Genomic DNA, 24483 nt, shown 5'->3' on the forward strand with positions numbered 1-24483 from the left:
CAAAAATTTGGTAATGGATACACAATATTAAAAGATACAAATTGTGACATCAAAAGCATAATGATGGTTGGGTGGAGTAAAAGGGTAGAGTTTTTTTATGCGATCAAAGTTAAGTTGTCATTGGCTTAAAACAGACTGTTACAGCAATAAGATATTTCACATAACACTCAAGGTAACAAAAAAAAGACTTAGATAAACACAAGATAAAGGGACTCAAAGTATACCACTATAGAAAATCATAAATTCACAAAGGATGGCAACAGAGACTCGGAAAAAAGAAACAAAGGGACTACAATACAGCCAGAAAACAATTGCAAGCAAGATGGCAATTCCAAGTCCCTATCAATAATTACTTAAATATAAATGTATTAAATTCTGTAATCAAGAGGCACAGAATGGCTGAGTGGATAAAAAAAAAATCAAGATCCAACTAGGTGCTGCAGAGAGGAGATTCACTTCATCTCCAGGGACACACACAGGCTCAAAGTGAAGACATGGAAAAGGATATTCCATGCAGATGAAAACTAAAAGACAGCACAGGCAACTACGCTTGTATCAGGCAAAACAGACCTTAATTCAAAAAGTTTAACAGCAAAGAAGTTAATTATGTAATAGTAAACAGTTCAGTTCATTCATTAAGCGGATATAATAACTGTAAATATATATGCACCCAACATTGGAGAACCTAAATACATTAGGCAAATAGTAACAGACTGAAGAGAGTAATAGACAACAATACAATAATACAAGGGGACTTCAACCCTACTTTCAACAGTGAATAGAAAATCCAGAGAGAAAATCAGTAACAAAACATTGGACTTGAACTATACACATGGAATGTGTATACACAAGTGTACACGGAATGTTCTCCAGGATAGATAATATGTTAGGTCATAAAACAAGTTTCAACAAATTCAAAAAGATTGAAATCACACCAAGTACCTTTTCTAAACACAAAGGTATCGACTAGAAATCAATAACAGAAAACTGAAAAGTTCAAAAACATGTGGAAGTTAAACATATAATCTAAAATAACCAAAGATGAAAACAAAAGGGAAATTTGAAAAAATACCTTGAAATAGAGGAAAATAAAAACACAACATACCAAAACTAAGGGATGCAGCAAAAGCAGTGCTAAGAGGGAACTTTATAGTGAGTAATGCCTGCATCAGAAAAAAGATCTCAAATAAACAATCTAACTTTTCAACTCTAAGAACTATAAAAAGAACAAACTAAACCCGAAGTTAGCAAAAGGAAGGAGACAAAGAACAGAGTGAATACGTAAAATACAGAAACAATGGAGAATCAATGAAACCAAGAGTCGATTTTTTTGAAAGATAAAACTGACAAACTTTTACGCAGACTTAACAAGGAAAAAAGGAAGAGGACTCAAATTAATTAAAAATGATTGAGGAGGGCTTCCCTGGTGGCACAGTGGTTGAGAGTCTGCCTGCCGATGCAGGGGACACGGGTTCATGCCCCAGTCCAGGGGGATCCCACATGCCGCGGAGCAGCTGGGCCCATGAGCCATGACCGCTGAGCCTGCGCGTCCGGAGCCTGTGCTCTGCAACAGGAGAGGCCACAACAGTGAGAGGCCCGCGTACCGCAAAAAAAAAAAAAAAGGTTTACAGCAATTTGTAAATTGTACCTAGGTAAGCAGAATTGAATCATTTATCTTTTTCTCCCTACTTGATCCATCCAGAATTCAGAAACTCTCAGGAACAAAATCTCTACTCCCAGAGGAAAATATCAAGTAAGATGTCAGCCTCCACACACATACACAATTCTCAACGGTTTAGTGGAATTTCCTGGACTAGGAAAAGAAAGGGACTCCTTTTGCCCAAGTCAAGGAAACTTCTGTGGTGACAACTGAGGTGCCAGCTAGTTTTGCTATGCTCAAAGCTTAACTCCTCTCTCTGCCTATTTTTGAAAAAGGCCCAAGTCTGAGCTACGACAGATTCTCTGGATTTCCTGGCACATGGACTGACCTGCACCCTCCCATCCTGCCAGATCCCTTGTACAAAGACCTCAACCTTAACAGTTCTTTTACCTTATCCAGAAAATAAACAAACAATATCCCCTTCCCCTAATACAAAATAAACAAACAGAAAAATTAAAATAAAAAATAAAATAAAACTCAGGGCTTCCCTGGTGGCGCAGTGGTTGAAAGTCCGCCTGCCAATGCAGGGGACGCGGGTTCACGCCCCGGTCCGGGAAGATCCCACATGCTGTGGAGTGCCTGGGCCCGTGAGCCATGGCTGCTGAGCCTGTGCATCCAGAGCCTGTGCTCCACAACGGGAGAGGCCACAACAGTGAGAGGCCCGCGTACCGCAAAAAAATAATAATAAAAATAAATAAATAAAACTCATATGGAAATGCAAAGGATTCAGAATAGCAAGAAGAAACTTGAAAAAGAAGTACAAAGTTGAAGGACTGCATTACATGATTTCAAGACATATTATAAAATTATATTAAGACTAAGATATTTGCAAAAATATAGATGAAAAAAGTACAGAAAAAGAGTAGCACATATAAAAGCAACTGATTTTTGAGAAATGTGTAAAGGCAATTTAGTGGAGAAAAGATAGTTCTTTCAACAAATGTTGTGAAGCAACTGAATATCATTTTTTTTTTAAAGAACTCTGACTCCAAACCTTACACAGTGCATTATAATTGACTCAAAATGGATTATAAACCTAAAACTGAAAACCTCCATTAGGGAGCATAAGAGAGAATCTTCTTACCATGGGTTAGACAAAGACTTTTTACATACAATCCAAACACATGTTCAATAAAACGAAAAAAACAATATATTGGACTTTATTTTATCAACATTACAATTTTCTGCCATAGGAAAGACTGTTAAGAGAATGAAAAGCCAAGCCACAGGCTAGGAAACTGTACTGGCAAATCTCATACTTAATTAAGGACTTGAATCTAGAATTTAAGAAATCTGAAAAATCAGTAATATATCAGAAAAAGATTTTAATAGGCAAAAGATCTGAACAAACACTTAACCAAAGAAAACAGAGGGATGGTAGTAAGCACATGTAAAAATTCTAAACACTGGCCATTAGGGAAATACAAAATAAAGTCACAGAGAAATACCACTACACACCTAAGGAAAATGGTTACAATCAAAAACACTGACCACACCAAGTGCTGGTAAGAATATAGAGCAAATAAAACTCTCATACACTGCGGGTGGGAATGTAAAATGGTATAACCACCTTGGAACAGTTTGTCAGTTTATAAAAAGATATACATTCACTTACTCTTTGACTCAGTGTATTTATCGTGTTCTTTATTTTCCATATTTTTTGATGTTTTGACATCTTAAAAAGCTTGCTGGAAAGACCACCCCTCCCAGGACTATCCCATTCTTGAGACAGCAAAGGGTTTAGCCAGAAGTACGTCTCTAATGTACAAACCAACCGATCCAAATCTATAGCCCCAACCACCAAGTCACAAAGCCAATATTTCCCCTGCCCTAAATCAACACAAGGCCAGGTACCAGACAATCTGAGACCAGTTCTCTAGTCCAAAACCTGCTGTCATTATTCAAACTAGCCAATCCTAAGCTGTTTACTCTGCCTTGCTCCTCCCACGAAAACCCCAATAAAGGCTGTGGCCTCTGCCTTCCCCTCACTCTTTTCTGCCTCCTGACAAACAGTGGTGATCTCCATGTAGCCCTATGTGTCCTTTCCCTTGGGAAATGTAATAAAATCTTTCAATGGTATTAACATCTCTGTGTTAGCACTCAGTCACTGCATAAATTAAAATGCTCTGGGCACAAATGAGACATTCAAGCCTTTTACTCCTAAGTATTGGAACATGAACAAAAAAAAGAACAAAGAGCATCACTCATCATCCAGTTACACAGGGGTTAAGCCACAACCCACTGCAGTCACCACCAGCAGTGTACCTTGAGGGGAATTCAGGATGAAAAAACAGGATGAGTCACTCTGTGCTTTGGATAAATGGTCCCCTAGATAATTAGATGCATATCTCAGGAAGAACTTTAGTGACCCCAGATTCTTGCATCTTGTCATACATAGAAAAGCACTAAAATCATTAACTTGAGATATCTGTTCTTTGTGATTAGCAGTAATCTTTTACCAAGATGTATGCTTGACTACATGTATTTCCTAGCCAAAAAATTCATATATATACTGGCTCCTCCCCTACGTTTTTGGAGCAGTTCCTCAGAGCTGTCTCCTGGGCTACAGTCCTCAGTAAGACCCTGAATAAAACTTAAACTCACAACTCTTATGTTGTGTTTTTCTTTAAGTTGACAAACCCAAGAGAAAGCCTAGTACATGAATGTCCATAGCAGCTTTATTTGCAGTAACTCCAAACTAGTATCAATCCAAATGTCCATTAAAAGATTAATAGAAAAACAAATTGTGATATATCCATCAAGTAAATACTACTCTCTAATGAAGCAAATAAAGTACCCATACATGCAACATGGAGAAAGCTGAAAATAATTATGATACGTGGAGGAAAAAAAGGCAAAGAAGAGTAAACATCTTGTTATTCCATTTATACAAAATTCTAGAATTGGAAGTTTTTAGTGAAAGACATGAGAATGGGGAGCTAGGGCGGGAGGACAGGAGGGATTATAAAGGAGGATAAGGTAACTTGGAGGGTGATGAATTTGTTAAATTTGTTAAATATCATTTGTTAAGTATCATTAAATCATATATGTATAATGCCCATACATGACAAAACATCACATTTTACACTTTAAATGTACACAGTTTCAAAAAATCTGAATCTCCTGCTTCTCTTGAAGAACTGGAATATTTGACAAACATATTGACTTGACCATAACTATTCTCAGCCCTCTGGTGGGACACCCCTACTTCAATGGAAGGAAAGAATAGCAAGCAATAAAGACTGTGAGTCACAAAAGTCACATTCTTGGACTACAATATCCCTCTTCTCTCAGTCTCCATTTTCTTGCCTGTCTAACAGTGGCTTTCAGGTAAACAGCCCAAGTAGCCCCAGGAATCCAGAAAGCTTTAAGATTATTTGCTCTGCCGGTGACCTTGTCCATAGAAGAAAATGTAAATCTAGAAGTCCTGAGAATCTATACATGCTCATCCCTCACAGCTTTAGTGAGCAGAATATTTCTGGAAGCACTTCAGATGGGGTACATCCTCTTTAGCTCGCTCCCCCCAACTCTAATCACACCCAGTGTGTGAATGTAATTATGCCTCCAATGACCTTAGACCACTCATGATTTCCTCCAGAGAAGGGGGGAGTACAGAGGTCTGCCTTCCCTGGGCACACTGGGTAACCTGATGCACATTAGCCAGAAGGCAGAGGTGAGATGGCTTCTGCCACAGGTACTGGCAGTGATTTAACTCAGGCAAGGGCCCTGAGCAGGTCAAACTGCAATACAGGTCCTGAGAGCTTCCCACATAACTGGCACTCATAGGAAATCTCCCCACTGTGGATGTTCAGATGTGTGAGATACAACTTTTGGTTGATGGCTACTTTATAAAGACTACTGTCAGAACTTCTCCCTGGTGTCATTCCCGTTGACCAAGCAAACACCCTGCACTGCAGAGGCCTTTCTCCAGTTTGAACTTTCTGGTAACAAATGAGGAAAGGCCACTAGCTTAAGGTTTTTTTTACAATGTGACTTCTCTGATGTTTAATGAGGCTGGACTTGTGGCTAAAGAATGTCCCACATTCACTGCATTCATAAGGCCATTCTCCAGTGTGTAGTCTCTGGTGTTGAACAAGTGTGGGTTTAAGGCAGAAGGGTTGCCCACATTCGTTGCACTCATAAGGCTTTTTGCCAGTGTTAACTCTCTGGTGTAAAATGAGGCTGGATCTTTGGCTAAAACAATTCCCATTTTATGCACTCGTATGGCTTTTCACCAGTGTGAACTCTCTGGTGTACAATAAGGCCAGAACTTTGGCTAAAGGATTTCCTACATTCAGTGCACTTACAAGGCCTTTCTCCAGTGTGGATTCTTTGGTGCCAAACAAGTGTGATTTTGTGGCTAAAGAATTTTCCACATTCACTACACTTATAAAGTCTTGCCCCAGTGTGAATTCTCTGATGTTCAATAAGGCCAGAGCTTCGCCTAAAGCGTTTCACACATTCACTACATGCATAAGGTCTTTCTCTAGTGTGGATTTTCTGGTGCTGGACAAGTCTGTATTCCTGGCTAAAGGCTTTACCACATTCACTACACTCATGAGATCTTTCTCCACTGTGAATTTTCTGATGTTGAACAAGTCTGTGTGTATAGCTGAAGGCTTTCCCACATTTGCTGCATTCATAAGGCCTTGCTCCACTGTGAACTCTCTGGTGTACAATAAGCCTGGAGTTATGGCTAAACAGTTCCCCATATTTGCTGCACTCATAAGGCCTTTCTCCAGTGTAGACTCTCTGGTGTTGAACAAGTGTTTGCTGCTATAGGCTTTCCCACATTTGCTGCATTCATAAGGCCTTTTTCCAGTGTGAACTTTCTTATGCCAAACAAGGTGTGAACTTCTGCTGTAGCCTTTCCCACATTCACTGTGCCCATAAGGCCTTACACCCATGTGAACTCTCTGCTGTACCATAAGTCTAGAGTTATGCCTGAAGAAATTTCCACATTCAACGCACTGATAAGGTCTTTCTCCAGTGTTAACTCTTTGGTGTTCAACGAACTTATTTTTGTGGCTAAAGGCTTTCCCACATTCACCTATAATGCCCTTCTCCATTGCGAAAAGTCTCCCTGCATTCAGTGCTTCTAGGTGAATTCCCCTTGCTGTGAGTGGTCTGGTGCTGGAGAAGGCCCAAGCTGGGCAGGAGGTCCTTCCTACAATCCCCACACATAAAGGGATTCTCTGACATGTGGACTCTGCAATTCTTAACAAACAAAAGCCAGTCCTCAACCCTTCTTAAGTGTTTCTCTCCACTGTGCTGCTTCTGTTGCTGGTGAATGCTTACACTGAACCAGAGTTGTTTCACACATGCTGCACACATGTGCAGTTTCTACCTGGGGTATATTCCCTGCTGCTGAGACAGGTACAAAATGTCTTTCAAGACTGGGCCACACATCCCACAAGGGTAGGCCTTCTGGGTGGTTGGACCTGCCTTGGGAGTCCTGAGTTGTAACACGCCTTGAGAAAGTGCCTCCTCATCCTTCATTCAAAACCAACAATCTGAAAGCATGCAGCCTCTGGTGGGAGGGGGCAGCCCTATCACAAATGTACTTCTTACAAACCCAGGAATTAGTACATAGGACTGTTGGAAGGACAAAGGGGCTGAAGTGAGGTAAGAAAGGGTCTGCTGTGCAGTTCTGAGCCTGGCAAGATCATACAATGGGGAGGTCTACTATGGGCAAGGAAACAGGTGGGATGCAGTACAGGAAGAAGAGACTGGGTCTCCCAACTCACTTCTCTGCAAATGGCTTTCAGCAGGGGCTTGTCTGCTAGTGACATGAACACTGAACAAAAGGGGAAATCAACTGCAACCAAGTAGCTGGTGTTCATGTACTGCTTAGAATATGTCTACATCTCACCAATACATTATGTGTAGCTCAATGTTGGAGAGCCCTTCTGAGGGAGCCGTGGAGAGGAACAGGGGAGACCTGAAGGCCAGACAGGCATGGATTAGCCCTGGCCAGAAGTCAGATTAGAAATGATAAAGGGGCAAATTGTCAAGAATGGAGATTAAAAGATAGAAGTAAATTATGGCCCCTGACCTTGGCATGAAAACAACAATGGGCACCAGAGAGGTTCCTGGTGGGATGTGAACCCAGCCCTGACATGAAGCCATCCCTCAGGTCCCACCTCCCAAGGCCAGTCCCCCTCCAGGGCCCTCTTGCTATGGCTGGAGTCAGGCCTGCCCTGTCAGGCACCCACATCTCTCCCTGCAACTCCAGTTGGGCAACTACATGGACCCTGGAAGACACAAGTCCTAAGTGAAAGACAAGGCAGGTGAGTAGACAACACTGGTGCAGAGCAACCCACCCCATGAACACAGGGAAAAAAACTAATGTTACAAAAAGAAACCTGGAGGAGTATCTTATAGGAACAGCCCAGTGGTCCCCACAAGTAGTGACCATGTTGGTGCCTGCAATTCCTGGCACAGTCAGGCATGAGGAAATGCCAGCTGGAGGGAAGGGGACAGACCTGGGGCAGAGAGTTGCAATATATCTGGACAGTCACCCTGCCAGGGTGACCAAGTCTTTGGGATCCACTGGTTTCATTGCAGACTTCCTACTCCCATATCCTTCCCTGAAAGGCTTCAGGGATGCTGAAGGGTTGCTTGGGAGAGGATGGGAAAGTACACTCAGCCAAGCCTGGCACCCACAGCACCTATGAAAGAAAACACAGGAAGGGAGCAATGTCCACAGCCTGGCTGTGTGAAGGAAAGAGTGGCCCCTGGAGAAACAAGGAAGGAAAGAACCCAGTCAAAGACACTTGGCTGAGTGTGAGGGACTTACCCAGTGAGGCTACAAGTGCAAAATTCTCCAACATCACATCATGGTACAGGAGTCTCTGAGTCCCATCAAGAAGCTCCCACTCCTCCTGAGACAAGTCCACAGCCACATCCTCAAAGGTTACAGTGCCCTACCATGATGGGGAAGGCAACGTCCCTGAGCAGCCTCTCTCACCAGGACCCTCAGTTAGTCCCCCAGACATCCACTCCCTGCCCCCACTCCTCTCCAGCTCCAAAACTCAGGATATACGAGGCCCAGATGCCACTGGTGCCAGCATTCTCTTTCCTACTGATCAATGTGCCATCCCACATCCACGATAGGCATGTGGGCAAATAAATGCCATCCAAGCACTGGGTATGGCATGAAAGTCTCCACCTCCACTCTTGCCAGCAAGTTCCGCAAGGGTTCCCAGATCATGCCTCCCAGACACACCAACCATGGGCTCAGTATTCTTCCTTTAAGCTGCTGGGAGCAAGTCCCTGGGACCTTCAGTTCTCACTCTCCCCACTGAGCACACCACTCCACTGACAACACCTCCCCCACATTTCCAACCCCCCACCAACACTGCCACCTCCTCCACCTCAGCCCACACCAAAGGCATCTCCCTGGCCTCCCCACGTGCCACTCTGCACAAGGCATCTGGAGAGTGCTTGCCAAACGCAGTTACGATCCACCCTGCCCCAGAGCCCCGATGGCCCACGCTGGCAGGGGAAGCCCCAGCCCTGCTTTAAAGGCCTCTCCACCATGCCCTTTCCTTGCTTCAGCTTCAGCCACCTAGAGCCACATGCAGGTGCCACATACTTTTTAAATTCTCTTTACTGCTGTTACGCATGCTGTCCCTTCACCAGTCTCAGCCTTCCTCTTTCCAGTCAAGCCTCATTCAAAACCCAGAACTTCCCATCCCCCAGCCCAGGCCTAGCTACTCTCCCAGCTGACCCATTTGCCCCTGAGCTTATCTGCCAGCCTAAGTGAAACCCTGCAGGCCTCACCAAAGGTCACAAAACTCTAGCGTGCTTTTAGAGGGGGGAGTAGGCCTCGGCCTCACTGCCATCTCACCTCCATTACTGCTATGCTCCCACACCCACATCATGTGCACTCCCCCTTGGAAGCCTTGGTGCCCTACCAGACCCACCTCTCCCCCACACCTACCTCCTCCCGCACGGCCACTACTCTCCCTCATCTGCCTTTGTGATGTGTACCAGCCCCATTCAGGTGCTCAAGAGAGAGGCCCAGTCCTCCAATCTGGCCCTCCTCTTCCTTGTCCCCTAACAACACTGTCACCATGATCTGAAGACTCCACCTACTAAATGACTCACAGCTCCACCCCAGTCCACACACAGGCCACCAGCTTGTGGTGTCTCCAACCTGATTTCTTCCCCTGAAATCCAGACCTGTGTCCAGCTTTCCACTCAATGCCTCCACTTGGGCGGGGGGGGGGGGGGGGGGGGTCTCTGCTTCTCAGACTCAACATGGCCAAAATCTAACTCCTAATATTCCCTCTTGAAAATTACGCCTACAAGTGATTTCCCCATTCCAGTTAGTGGCATCTCCTTCCTTCCAGCTGCAAAGGCCAAAACTTAGACAACTGCCCTCTCCAGTCAGAAAGTTTTGTTGGACCTGCTTTAAAAACAAATCCACAAACCCCCATCCACAGCCACTACCCTGATCCAGCCACCAACCTGGTCCAGCGGTCACCACACTCATCTAGAGTACTGCAGAAGCCTCCCTCACTCCTACTGTCTGCTCTCTACTCTGCGATCAGAGAAAGTCTGTTTAGACCTGATTCAGACCCTCTTCTACTCCAAAACTTACATGGCTCCCAGTGTCCCCAGCATAGAGGCACAGTTCCTCAGCCTGCCATTTCAGGCCTGACTCCTGCACCCTGGCTCTCTGATCCCATAAGACGTAATGGAGAACTGCGGTTGCCACTCAGTCTCACCTCTAAGCATTTGCACAGGGTGATTCCCATACATTTAATACCTTCTACAGGACAGACTATTAGTGGCCAGAAACCAGGGACCCCTCCATATAACCCCTGGCCTGGATTCAGGGTCTTGAGTCTGAGGAGAGGCCTCAGAACCAATGACAACAGTAGAGCGGCAGGCAGGGGGTCCCAGGACACATCCTGGAGACCATGAGTGGGAGATGGGGAGAGTGAGGGCCTGAGCCAATCTTTACTTACCTATGCATTGCTCATTAAGTGTTTCTGAAGCCATGGAAACCTGTAGGAAGAGTGAGACTATGAGTGAAGGGCATCCATGGTAGGGTCTCAAGGGCTGATCCAACCTCCTATGCCTACCCTGAAGCAAGATGACCTGACTTTAACTTCTGGGCTTCAGTCCTTGGTGCTGCCTCTTGCCAGCTGTGTAACCTTAAACTAGGACTCAATCTTCCTGTGCCTCAGTGTTTTTATCTCTAAAATGGGCATAAAAATGGTACCAACCTCATAGGGCTAATATTGGTATAATATGCCTTAGTGTATGTCAAGTGTTAAATATGAGCTATAACTACCATCCACAGAATTGAGGCTTTTGTCAATGTTTTCAGTGCAAATGACTTAATGGATTTTGAAATTTTAGATGTGTGTTATATTTACCTTTTGAGTATTTGAGAAAATGTAATATTTAAGACTTTTTAGTGTCTTAATATACTGATTTATGGTATATTAAGGTGTGAACCAAATATTAAGTGTTTGCATAAACTTGTTAAATTCATACATTTCAGTGTTGAATTGAAATGCCTACCTATACCTACACATTTAGAATACTGATCTCTCGGTGTTGAAATGAGTGGTTGTTTCATAAACTCCTAGTTAAAAATGGGGAAAGAGGGCTGAGTGGATGCTAGTTTTCCTATCCTTTAAAATCTTCTCATAGAGACTTCCCTGGTGGCCCAGTGGTTAAGACTCCGCACTCCCAATGCAGGGGGCCTGGGTTCAATCCCTGGTCGGGGAACTAGATCCTGCAAACATGCCGCAACTAAGAGTTCTCATGCCACGACTAAGAGCCCACATGCTACAACAAAGATCCCACATGCCGTAACTAAGACCCTGAGCAGCCAAAATAAATTATTAAAAAAAAAAAAAGTCTCATAATTGGATCACTTCTCCCCACTCTACAGCCACCTCTCCGGTCCAGCCTCCATGGTAATTCTGGTCTGTTTGCAGTAGCCTCCACAAGGTCACCCCATATCCACCATCCTTAACTGCCCACCCCTACCCTCTACCCCGCACGCAGTTTGATCTCTCAGCATCCTTTAGGAAACTTTTAGAATTCTAGCTCAAATCTAGTCTATCTGCTCACAACTCTCCGTGGCTCCCAGCGTATTCAGAATGCAGGCCCAGCTGCTCGGGCAACTACCATTCCACATAGCGCTCATGCGCTCACAATGTTTCCATAAGGAGACTCGCCCCAGGTTTCCCGAATGCTCCTCTATCGCACCTCCATGGCTCTGCACATGTTGGTCCCTCTGCATGTAACAGTCCTCTACTCATTACACTGGGTGTCAGAAATGGGGACTCCACCCAGGAACGCTCCACTGTCTTAAAGGGGACAACCTAAAGTGACCTGAGCAAGCGCCCCTCATTCGAAGCTTTAGGGTTCGGAGGTGGGGGTCTGGGCAGGTGAAGGCCTGCGGCACAGAGCATCAACCTCTGCTGGGTCCCTCAGCACAGCCGCCAGGGAGCCTGTAGCGGAGCGAAGCCGGGAGAGCCGGGCGACCAAGCCCGGGCGCCGCGGGCTCAGCCAAACCCCTACCCCAGCCCCCCGGGCGGAGTCACACCAGGCGGCGCCCTCTCCGAGCCACAGACCCGCCTCTATGAGCTGCAGACACCGTCTTCTCTCGCCCCTTCCCGCTCACTTTACCTCGGGCCGGACCAAGAGCTGCATAACCGGATCAAGCCGACCGACCCAGGGTCACCAAAATGACCGCCGCCGGGAGAGCGCCGGAAGTCCCTCCTTGACAGGTTTCGCAAAGTATGAGAGCGTCCTTCTCCTCGGCCTTCATTGGCCCAGCGCCGCAGACGCGCAGCGCAGAGACATCTGGGTAATGTAGTTTTCACCCAGACGCGGACGCTAGCTAGGGGCGCCGTTTGCAGACCTCTCGCCAAAGGCCAAGATGCCCAGCAAGAGGTTCTCCGAAGTGGTGACCCGAAGTTTCCGTAAAGAGATGGGGTCTCGCTCTCGCTCCTTTCAAAGGGGCGCACGAAGATTTCCGTGGTGTGTACTCTGCAACCGATCACAGAAATAGAGACATTGTAAGCCGCATAGCACAGGGAGATCAGCTCGGTGCTTTGTGACCGCCTGGAGGGGTGGGATACGGAGGGTGGGAGGGAGGGAGACGCAAGAAGGAAGAGATATGGGAACAAATGTATATGTATAACTGATTCACTTTGTTATAAAGCAGAAACTAACACACCATTGTAAAGCAATTATACTCCAATAAAGATGTAAAAAATAATAATAATAAAAAAAGAAAAAAGAAAAAAAAAGAAATAGACATTGTATTATGCTTCACAAAGCTACAAAATCAAAAGACACACGAAAGCTTGTCATTTCCATACGCAGTGAATCCACTTATTATCTGGAAGCTAATAAATATTATCTTATTTCTCTTCAAATACATGTGGGCTGAAGTCGATTTTATGGGCTACAGTATATTTGGGCAGTGACAAGAGAGAAAAAGTCTAGACAGGGTCATACTGGGGAAAATGGGGGAGGGATGTTGGGTGACTGAGCAGGTGGTCAAGTATGGAACTCTGCTGCCGTTCCCACAGTAAACATCCCTGTCTATGTAGTCAGTGACTGTGTTCAACCCAGGAGCGTAACTGGAGGAGGCTGGTATCCTACCCAAATTCAGCTGCTCACTGTTGGAAAGGTGGATACTGGAGAGACAAGGGTTGCTGGAAAAGGAAAAATTGCTTCATTCAGGAGGCGGCAACCTGGGAAAATTGCACTAATGTCCTAAGACCATCTCCAAGCATCTGATTAGGAGACAAAGGTTTTGTTTTCTGGTTTGTTTTTAATTTATTCTTATTGAAGTATAGTTGATTTACAATATTGTGTTAGTTTCTGGTGTACAGCAAAGTGATTCAGTTTATATATATATGTGTGTGTATATATGTGTATATATATATATATATTCTTTTTCATATTCTTTTCCATTATGGCTATTACAGGATACTGAATATAGTTCCCTGTGCTATACAGTAGGACCTTCTTGTTTATCCAGTCTATACATAATAGTTTGCATCTGCTAATCCCAAACTCCGAATCGATTCCTCCCTCACCCCTGTCCCTTGGCAACGAAAGGTCTGTTGTCTATGTTTGTGAGTCTATTTCTATTTTGTGAATAAGTTCATTTGTGTCATATTTTAGATTCCATATATAAATAGGACTTCACTGGTGGCACAGTGGTTAAGAATCCGCCTGCCAATGCAGGGGACACGGATTCAATCCCTGGTCCAGGAAGATCCCACATGCCGTGGAGCAACTAAGCCTAAGCGCCACAACTACTGAGCCTGCACTCTAGAGAGCCCGTGAGCCACAACTACTGAGCCCATGTGCCACAACTACTGAAGCCCACGCACTTAGAGACCATGCTCCACAACAGGAGAAGCCACTGCAATAAGAAGCCTGTGCACCACAACGAAGAGTAGCCCCCACTCACCGCAACTAGAGAAAGTCCACGGGCAGCAACAGAGACCCAATGCAGCCAAAAATAAATAAATAAATAAATTTTTAAAATAAATGAAATAAAATAAAATAAATGGTATCATATGGTCTTTGTCTTTCTGACTTACTTCACTTAGTATGAAAATCTCTAGTTCCATGTTGCTGCAAATGGCATTATTTCATTATTTTTAATGGCTGAGTGGTATTCCATTGTGTGTGTGTGTGTGTGTATATATATATATATATATATATATATATATATATATACATACTACTTCTACTTTATCCATTCATCTGTCGATGACACTTAGGTTGCTTCCATGTCTTGGCTATTGTAAATGGTGCTGCTATGAACACTTTCGAATTATAGTTTTGTCCAGATATATGCCCAGGAGTGGAATTGCTGGATCATATGGTGATTCTATTTTTAGTTTTTTGAGGAACCTCCATAATGTTTTCCATAGTGGCTGCACCAATTTACATTTCCACCAACAGTGTAGGAGGGTTCCCTTTTCTCCACACCCTTTCCAGCATTTGTCATTTGTAGACTTTTTAATGATAGCCATTTTGACCAGTGTAAGGTGGTACCTCATTGTGGTTTTGACTTGCATTTCTTTAAGAATTAGCAATGTTGAGCATCTTTTCATGTGCCTATTGGCCATCTGTATGTCTTCTTTGGAGAGATGTCTATTTAAGTCTTCTGTCCATTTTTTGATTGGGTTGTTTGGTTTTTTGTTATTGCGTTGTAAGAGCTGTTTGTATATTTTGGAAATTAAGCCATTGTTGGTCGCATTGTTTGCAAGTATTTTCTCCCAGCCTATGGACTGTCTTTAATTTTTTTAACATCTTTATTGGAGTATAATTGCTTTACAATGGTATATTAGTTTCTGCTTTATAACAAAGTGAATCAGCTATAAACACACATACATCCCCATATCTCCTCCCTCTTGTGTCTCCCTCCCACCTTCCCTATCCCACCCCTCTAGGTGGTCACAAAGCACCAAGCTGATCTCCCTGTGCTATGTGGCTGCTTCCCACTAGCTATCTATTTTACATTTGGTAGTGTATATATATCAATGCTGTGGGTTGTCTTTACATTTTGTTTATGGTTTCCTTTGCTGTGGAAAAGCTTATAAGTTTGATTAGGTCCCATTTGTTTATTTTTGCTTTGATTTCTATTGCCTAGTGAGACTGACCTAAGAAAACATTGGTACGATTTATGTCAGAGGATGTTTTGCCTATGTTCTCTTCTAGGAGTTTTATGGTGTCATGTCTTATGTTTAAGTCTTTACGCCATTTTAAGTTTCTTTTTGGGTATGGTGTGAGCATGTGTTCTAAATTCACTGATTTACATGTGTCTGTGCAGCATTCCCAACACCACTTGCTGAAGAGTTTGTCTTTTCTCCATTGTATATTCTGCCCTAGGAGACAAAGTATTTATGATATCATGAATGTCATACTGAAAGAGAGAGAGACAGAGAGACAGAGAAACCAGTTGTGACTGATGGATAATTAACCATTGGAGCAATGTTAATTAAAACGTTAATCCACATAAATCCACAGGAAAAGCCTCGGTAGATCCACCTCGATGGTTTTAATCTTTGGCCATTTTTCTCAATGCTATTTTTTTTTTTTTTTTTTTTTGCGGTATGCAGGCCTCCCACTGTTGTGGCCTCTCCCGTTGTGGAGCACAGACTCCAGACGTGCAGGCTCAGCGGCCATGGCTCACGGGCCCAGCCGCTCTGCGGCATGTGGGATCTTCCCGGACCGGGGCACAAACCCGTGTCCCCTGCATCGGCAGGCAGACTCTCAAGCACTGCACCACCAGGGAAGCCCTCAATGCCATTTTTAAAAAATCCATTCTTTCTTCATGATTCAATAAATTGTTATTATTATATCTTACACTATCTTTGACTCTATCCATGTGTTTTCTCTTCTGTCACAATGACCACCTAAATATTCCTCCACTAAAGCTAGACTATTTATTAGTTGGAGACATACTTCAGTTGCAGTGCTCGGTGAGAACAATCCTCTGTACAGTTCCTGTTTTTCAAAATTTCCTTGGTTGACTTCAAGCGTTTATTTTGGGGGGCAAATATTAAGTCAATCTTCATTCCAACAAAGATGAATTTAGATGGGTTTGGGAACAGATGACATTTCTACAATGTCAATTCATCTCATACAAGGATATGATTTAGCTCTTTATCTGTTCAAATTTTATTTTGCACTTTTCAACAAAATTTTACATCTTTTTAGGATGACCTGAACACTTAATACTAAGCCTAGCAGAGCATCCAGCACTTGGCAGATGTAAAAATCAAGGTGTAGAATGAACAAACGGGTGAATTGAAATACTTAAGTTCAGCCATCAGGTCAAAGAAAAGCCAGGCTCAAGGCCCTGGCCTCTTAGCCCCAGGTCCCAAGTTCAGCTCCTGGTATGTGACCTTATTTTGCCCACCTGGCCAGACAGTAGAGAGATTTTACCAGTTATGCCACTCTTTTTGCGGGCCATGCTCACTGTAGCTGACATTGCCCTAGACCCTAGGAGACAGAGGTAAAGCCTAGTCCCTTCCTTGTAGCTTCACAAGTCTCCTACTGGTAACGCAATTACCCATTTCGTGCTTTTAGACGTAGGCTCGGAGGGTTCGGGACACGTGCCCCATGTGGCACATCCTGCAATTAAGACTCCAGAGCCTGAGCTCTTTCCATGACAACAACACTGCCTCTGGGTTAGCTTCTTCCATCCACTCCCTCCCTCCTGGCCCAAGACTTCATGGGGGTCCTGGTCCCAGTGGCAGAACCCAAGGACAGCAGTGGTACTAAGTGTCCTTGAAGAAAGGTCAGGATCCTCAGAAGACATCCACCTAAGAAGTAGAAAATGGTGAATGCTAGTGGGAAAAGGAGGGGACTTGCGATGAGCTTACTCAGGTCATCTCCGGAGTCACCCTCCAATAACTGGAGGGGCATTTAAAGGACTAGAGGCTCTGCAACTGTGATAAAGGCCAGAGTGGGAGATATACTATGCTATCTGTGGCCCCAGACAACACTTTTATCTTTCCAGGCTGGTGAAGTCGGGGTTTAGATATGTGTTATTTTGCTTAATCTTCACACACAATCCCCATTTCGCAGATGAGGGAATGGCCTGAGAAAGTTACAGCAAACTTGCCCATGGTGCCACAGCTTGCCAAGGACAGAGCCTAGGCTTACCCTGGTTCTGACTCCAGTCCCCATGCTCTCAATGACCACATGTGTCACTTCTCACCATCTCCCAAGATCTCCTGCGGGGCCTCACAACCTCCCCGCACAGCACACAGACAGTGGGCACGCTGAGCGAAGCGGCAGTCATTTTATTAGAGTCAGGTTGGGACAGGTGTTTGGATTCTAGCTTCAGCTGATAAGGAGAACGGGGCAGGAAGACCAAGCGTAGACCAGGCATCACTCGCAAAGATTATCTCCTCAAGGGGAGCAGTTTGCAAATATCTCCTAGAACATTATCCATCGCCGTGGACACTGTATAGTTAACACATTCATCACTGAGGAGGATGGAACCCTGGGAGAGAGTAGGATGAGGAGGGACAGGACCTGAGCCCACAGCAGCGTGACCCTGTCTCCCCAGGATCACCTCACACCCCACCCTCAGTGATTCAGCTGCATCCCCAGCAAGAACCTCTGGCCCACAGACCCACCAGTGGAGAGGAGGCTGCCATCAGGCCGGCCAGGAGGAGAACGGCTCCCTAATCGCCTGTGCACAGGTGTCAGGATGGAGACAGAGCGACGAGCCGTGCCAGGGAGGGGAGGAGATGACAAGGGTTCTGCAGGGCGTAGCAGGGGCTGGTCCTGAGGGAGGAGCAAGGTAGCGGAGGCTGGGTTTGTGTCACGTCTCCTGCACCTGAGCCCCTTCTGTCAGGTGTATTGGGTGTACGGAATGTGCACGCAGGTGTTGTAAACAGCCCCATGTGCCCTGTGTGCTTATATTAGTGCAAGAAACTCTGCTTTATGGGAAAACGTCTCGCTACGCAGTATCAACACTTTGAGGAAAATAGGGTAAAAGACAGACTACCTATCTGGGAGTATGAGGTATGACAAGTACAACAACGAAAGAAAGGCATTTCCTCAGGAGATACGTTACTAGCGCAGCTGAGCAGCTGCTTGTAGCTAGAAGCTGCCTCAGGAGCCTCAGGCCCCGAAACACCTGAGTGGAATTCTGGCCTGTAGGCACTGAGACAATGTCGGTGGAAGTGGGGCTCTGAGCCAGAGGAACAGCCATCAAAGTGGGCACAAGAGGAAGTGAAGTGGCCACAAGCCAGAAACCTTACAAAGCCAAGGGAGTCCCTTCCTGGGAAAAGAGTCTAAAGGCAGGGGCTCATTTTCAATATTCCTAAAATAGCTCTGACGGGACTCCTAGTGCGTGTGAGCTGAATTCTTCCTTTCCTGACAAAGATTAAGATTCTACTCCTCCAGTGCTAACTCCCCTCACCAAGAAAAAATCACGAGTCAACGCACTTGGTGTGTTGCATTGATATTAGTCCGCTGTTGTGTGGGAGCTAATTGGCATGCTGTAGACATACTCGGTAGCAGAAGAGGCTGGCTGTGCAGGTGGACTGTGGTTGCGTAACATACGTGCCGTAGGGTGGAGCAAAGGTTTATGTTTCATTGTTTATAGCTCTTGTCTCTCACATATCCCATGACTGCACGGTCTATTACCACGTGGCATATTGCAATATGCTGCATGTGTGTTGTCAGGGTGGCGGATGGGGAGAGTAAACTACCATGAGTTTCAAGGGCTTGAACTTGTCCAGAAATCCCAACTCATTGTAGCAATCCTGGAACTTTTTCTATGGCTGCTTTTTCCCATTCAGTAGCGCCAACTGTTTCAAGGGCTAGGTCCAACAGTGTCCTGCTTTCCGAGGACCACAGTGCTAACCACTCCGTAAAATATAGGGCAAGCTTCCGCTGAAAGCACAGACAGAAAACACTTCATCAAAGGAATCACCGGGGTAGGAGGTTCGCGTTTCCCCACCACTTGGTAGTAACTCACATATCCAATGCTTCCAGACTCACCTCCCACTGAGATCCACCCTCTCCCAGGACTGTTATATCCCAGACAGAAAACATTCTCTATGAGGCACTCCCAGCAGAAGGGAGCAGCTAGAGGGGCCAGGACTGGAGACCCCTCTGCCCTTGACCACTGCCCCCAGGCACACCAGCCTGCCTGCTTCTTCCCTTCCAATAAGCACCGCTACCCCCAACTAAGTATCCCTCACAGTGTGCACAGCTAATGACCTCCCCCTGCATTCAAAGCCTGAAAGCCTCAGGGGGTTTCTGCAGGACTCCTGGGCACTGATCTGCCAGCTGCCCTCTAAATCTGTCCCTAGAAGCTGCCTGGAGATGACTATGGAAGGATGCAGTGAGATGGCATGGGGCAAGGGTCAGGAAGACCATCTGTACCCTCCTTCCTACCCTCACCCGTCTCAAAGGTCAGCTCTCTGGTCACCAGCAAGGCCAGCACAGTGTTCCCTTCATTGTGTCAGTGCTGGGATGCTCTGCTCAGGGCAGGGTTTCTGCTGCTTTAGAAACCACTAGCTCCCTGAGCCCAGCCCAGCCCACACCCCTCCCGGGAGCTCCACAGGCCTGTGGGCAGGCACCTGGCTTAGGTGGCTCCCTCAGCCCTCGCGGGTGTTTGGTGTGGGAATCCCTTCTTCCTCTGAGAGCAGAGCTCCTGGAGGAGACGTGGTGGTATCTTTGCCAAAGAACAGCTGGAGCTGACATTTCTAAGGGACTCCATTCTGAGCGAAATGCTCTGTTGTCCCAGCCCCAGCCATCATCTGTTTTCCTGGTCATCCTTCCCCCCAGCCTATCCGGGCTCCAAAGGCAGTACTGTCCCGAACTGCGGAGAGGAAAGCACAGGAGAGTCAAGAGCAGGTCTACACCACTACAGGGAGACAAAAGGTCATCCAGAATCCTTACCTTTTCCCCAAGGTTAAGTCCTGGAGATAAGAATGAGGAGCTGGGGGCTTCCCTGGTGGCGCAGTGGTTGAGAGTCCGCCTGCCGATGCAGGGGACACGGGTTCGTGCCCCGGTCTGGGAAGATCCCACATGCCGCGGAGCGGCTGGGCCCGTGAGCCATGGCCGCTGAGCCTGCGCGTCTGGAGCCTGTGCTCCGCGACGGGAGAGGCCACAACAGTGAGAGGCCCGCGTACCGCAAAAAAAAAAAGAATGAGGAGCTGGACCTTACCGAAGCCCCCTAAACATCTTAACTGCTGCAGTGTCTGGACTGGGCCCCGAGGACTGGTGGACACCAGCCCTGGGCTCTGAATCACTCCCTACCAGGGAATTCACAGGACTTGTGGCCATGTGGGTTTTCCCAGGGGCCGGTAGTTCTGTAATTTTTTATCGTGCCGCCAGCTTTGCTCAGACCCTTAAGGGAGCAAGTTCCTGGGCACGTTCTTGACTCCCAGTGGCTCCAGGCTTGCCCCCTCTCCTGGCTGTCGCGCCCTCCTCCGTCAGTGCACCTGGTCCCAAGAGGTGCTTGGGCTGCATAGCCTATCCAGAGGCATCAGTAAACAGCTGTGGGTTTGTGGGGTTCGACTCCTGCATCAGAGACTCTGAGGCCCACAGCCTTACAGGCCACCGTGGATGGGAGTCCTAAGGCCCAGAGTGCTAGGTCCGCCAGAGGCGCCGCCCCATGCGCTGAAAACTCTCTCAAGGGTCAAGTTCAACCTTCCACTCTAGGAAAGCAGTTTGTTGGTGCAAACAAGATGAGATGGTCCTTGAAAACTCTAGCAGAAGGAAGCCTGAGAAAGCTTCCAATGTCCAAATTGGAAACAGTCTGGCCAACAAAATAAATAACAGAATATTAGATGATAACCCAAAGTATAAAGTAATATGTGTGAGTCCATACTGCTATAAATAAATGATTAAATAAATAAATAAGTAAATGGGGGAGAAGAGACAAACATTCCCTACAGAAACATTCCGAATCATATATGTAGATTATCCTCTCCAGGAGGGGGAACTTAACTGCCCTGACCTCCCTGAGAGTGGGCTAGACTTAGTAACTCATTTCCAAAGAAAACAGGAGGGGAAGGGGAAAACAGTGCAGAAACATGGCAAACACAACACTAATCAAGTAATCAAGGCTGACACACCCAGTGGTAAGGCATACTGCTGTCATATATACCCTGATGTAAGGTGACGGGAAGGCACTTCACCTCTGTGATGTTCTCCTCAAAACCCAAAGTCTGTACCCCAGTCTACATTATGAGAAAAACAGCAGACAAACTCAGCTTGGGGATCATTCTACAATACCTGGCCAGTCCTCCTCAAGACTGCCAAGGCCATGACAGACAAGGAAAGAATGAGTCACTCCACAGAGCGGAGAAGACTGGGGAGACAAGACAATGAATGCAGTGTGCGTAGGTTGTATATCGGATCCTGGAACCCAAAGAGGACATTAGTGGACAACCTGGTGACATCTAAATAAAGTGTAGGGTTTAGTTGCCAGTAATGTTCCAATGTTGTTTCTCAGTTTTAACAAATCTTTGCAACTCTTCTATAAATCTAAAATTATCCCAAATTAAAATTTTATTTGAAAAAACCTTGCATTAGGAAAGGACAACCTCTGCTGCAACTCCTCTCTTGACCTTGTTCAGCACTTTGCTCTGACCTCACCAAACGTCCCCACCATCCGGGGACATCTCAGATGGTCTTGTGGCATCCTCGGAAGGGCACTGGGCTGGATCCATAGCAGCGACCTGTGTTACTTCAGCGCTCCAAGCTACTGGCTTCCTCATCTCACAGAGCTGGGGAGGGGATGGAGGGCAGTGTCTTCTGAAGGACAGGAGGCATGTGACCCGTGCCCAGGTGTCCCACCACACTGAAGTCCTGTCCCACATACACCTAGGGCAAGCACGTGCAGCCTGGGCCATATGGTGTTCACGTTCCTGCCCAGGAACTCCGAGGCACATCTGCAGCCACCTGAGCCCCTCGTGGGGTGACCTTCAGAGGTATGGCCCCCAGGCATCAGTAGCCATGGCAAGGGAGAGCTCCACGGAGACCAGCTGACAGCTGGAGCTCAATATTTGGTGCGTCCTTGCCAAGAGCAATTACCAGATGTGAATCCTATCTGGCATAAGGTTCTGATTGTGGTCACAAAACTTGTGTCCCGACTTCAACTCTGGGCTTCAGCAAACCTTATTCTGCCAAAGGTGACTCAGAGAAAAGGCCAGCCAGGGGCCTCCAACAAAAAGTTACTTAATTCTGACTTAGCAAAATATTTTAAACCTTCACCTTACTTAATTAATCCCAGGCAATATTCATAAGCACATCTACAGCAAATAGAAGTAAAAATATTCTTGTTTATCAACTCCAGAGAAATGGAATATTCCTTCCACTATTCTAACAAACATTGTGAAACACCCACTGAGTGTTGGGCCCTGTCCTAGTCCTGGCGATACAGCAGCACACACAGCAAAGCTCTCGCTCTCCTGCAGCTCTTTATACATCTAAGAGGGAGTGAAAGACAATCAACCAATGGCAAGAAGTGCTATGGAGGAAGATTAAGCAGGGGGAAAAAAGAGTGCCATGGAGGGAAGGAGGGGGCCAGCGCCTTTGATGTAAGGGGTCAAGAGTATGGGGAGGACTTCCCTGGTGGCGCAGTGGTTAAGAATCCACCTGCCGATGCAGGGGACGTGGGTTTGAGCCCTGGTCTGGGAAGATCTTACATGCCAAGGAGCAACTAAGCCCATGTGCCACAACTACTGAGCCTATGCTCTAGAGCCTGCGAGCCACAACTACTGAGCCTGCGTGCCTAGAGCCCGTGCTCCGCAACAAAAGAAGCCACCGCGATGAGAAGACTGCACACCGCAACGAAGAGTAGCCCCTGCTCACCTCAACTAGAGAAGGCCCGCGAACAGTAACAAAGACCCAATGCAACCAAAAATAAATAAACGTATTAAAAGAAAAAAAAACAGTATGGAGAAATTTTTCTGACGTGTGATATTTGAACAGACCTGAGAAATGAGGCAACGAAGCATGCAGCCGCTTGGAGGAAGAGCATTCCGGGCAGGGAGTGCAGCACATGCAAAAGCCCTGCTACAGAAGCATACTCGGTCTGGTCAAGAAGCAGAAAGGAGGTCAATGAGGGAGGAAAGAAAGGCAGGGATAAGTTCACAGAGGCAGCAGGGGTGCGGGACTGGTTGTGCGAATGGCCCAGGACGGTGGGCCTAGAAGGGGCTTGGCTTTTCCTGAAGTCGGAGCTCTGGAGAGGTGATGGGGGAACAGTACAGAGACACTCAAGAGAAGAAGCAGGTTGGGGAAAATATTCCTGTGTAGATTGAGGTGCTGTTGCAACCACCCCCATGGCCTTAGAACTTAGTTATACTTTAAACTCTAAGCCTCTACCAAAAACCAAAAGACAAAGTAACCCAGTGACACAATCTGAAAAAGGCCATATCCTGGGGTACAGAGCAGGTTGGGGAAAGGGGGAAACTAGATCTCTTGGAACAAATGGAAAACATCACTAAATACCCCAATTAACGTAATGAGGCTAATGTCATGACATCAAAACCCAACTACTCAAGGTCATAGACAAAAAAATCTAAACCAAATATTAACAAGTATATGAAATTACATATCAAAAAGATACTATATGTTGGGACTTCACTGGTGGCACAGTGGATAAGACTTCATGCTCTCAATGCAGGGGGCCTGGGTTCGATCCCTGGTCAGGGAACTAGATCCCACATGCATGCCGCAACTAAGAGTTCACATGCCACAACTAAGAAGACTGCCTGCCGCAACTAAGACTCGGTGCAACCAAATAAATAAATAAATAAATAAATAAATCTTTTTAAAAAAACATTAAGACTAAAAAAAAGGATACTATATGTTGATTAACAAGGATTTATACAAGAAATGCAAGGTAAGTTTAATATTAGAAAAACATTTGATTTAACTTATCACATCAACAGAACTAAGGGGAAAAAGTGTATGTTTATTTCAATAAATGCAGAAAAGATGTGTTATAAAATTCATCATCTTTTCTTGAATTAAAAAAACTCTTAGAGAGACTTCCCTGACGGTCCAGTGGTTAGACTCCATGCTTCCAATGCAGGGGGCGCGGGTTCGATCCCTGGTTGGGGAACTGAGATCCTACATGCCACATGGTACCGCCAAAAATATAAATAAATAAAATAATTAAAAATTAAAAACGCTTATAAAGTAGAAACAAAAGAATATATCCTTAATCTAATAACAAGTGTCTACCAAAAAGAATTCCCACAGTAAACTTCCTATTTAATGGTGAAATACCAAACGCTATCCTTTTGAATCTGGATAAAGGGTAGCCAGAAATA

At 45.7% G+C, this 24483-nt stretch overlaps 1 long non-coding RNA gene and 1 pseudogene across 3 annotated transcripts in view; both read right to left on the reverse strand.

Moving 5' to 3' along the window:
- The window catches only part of LOC111180913 (uncharacterized), a 28401-nt gene extending 15906 nt beyond the window's left edge, over positions 1-12495 (reverse strand). The window contains exons 1-3 of one of the 3 annotated variants that reach the window (XR_016390944.1): positions 12320-12495; positions 10639-10678; positions 8460-8586 (exon numbers count right to left, since the gene is read on the reverse strand). This is a non-coding gene — a long non-coding RNA (uncharacterized LOC111180913). The remainder of the gene's footprint in view (positions 1-8459; positions 8587-10638; positions 10679-12319) is intronic. The other 2 variants (XR_016390942.1, XR_016390943.1) reach the window with 2 other exon arrangements.
- On the reverse strand, positions 3373-7667 carry LOC149744616 (uncharacterized; annotated as a pseudogene).
- Positions 12496-24483: the final 11988 nt, after the last annotated feature.

This window comes from Delphinapterus leucas, chromosome 20 (assembly GCF_059928025.1).
Source record: "Delphinapterus leucas isolate spDelLeu-1000000601 "Yukka" chromosome 20, BTC_Dleu_Yukka2, whole genome shotgun sequence".
Classification (NCBI taxonomy): Eukaryota; Metazoa; Chordata; class Mammalia; order Artiodactyla; family Monodontidae; genus Delphinapterus; species Delphinapterus leucas.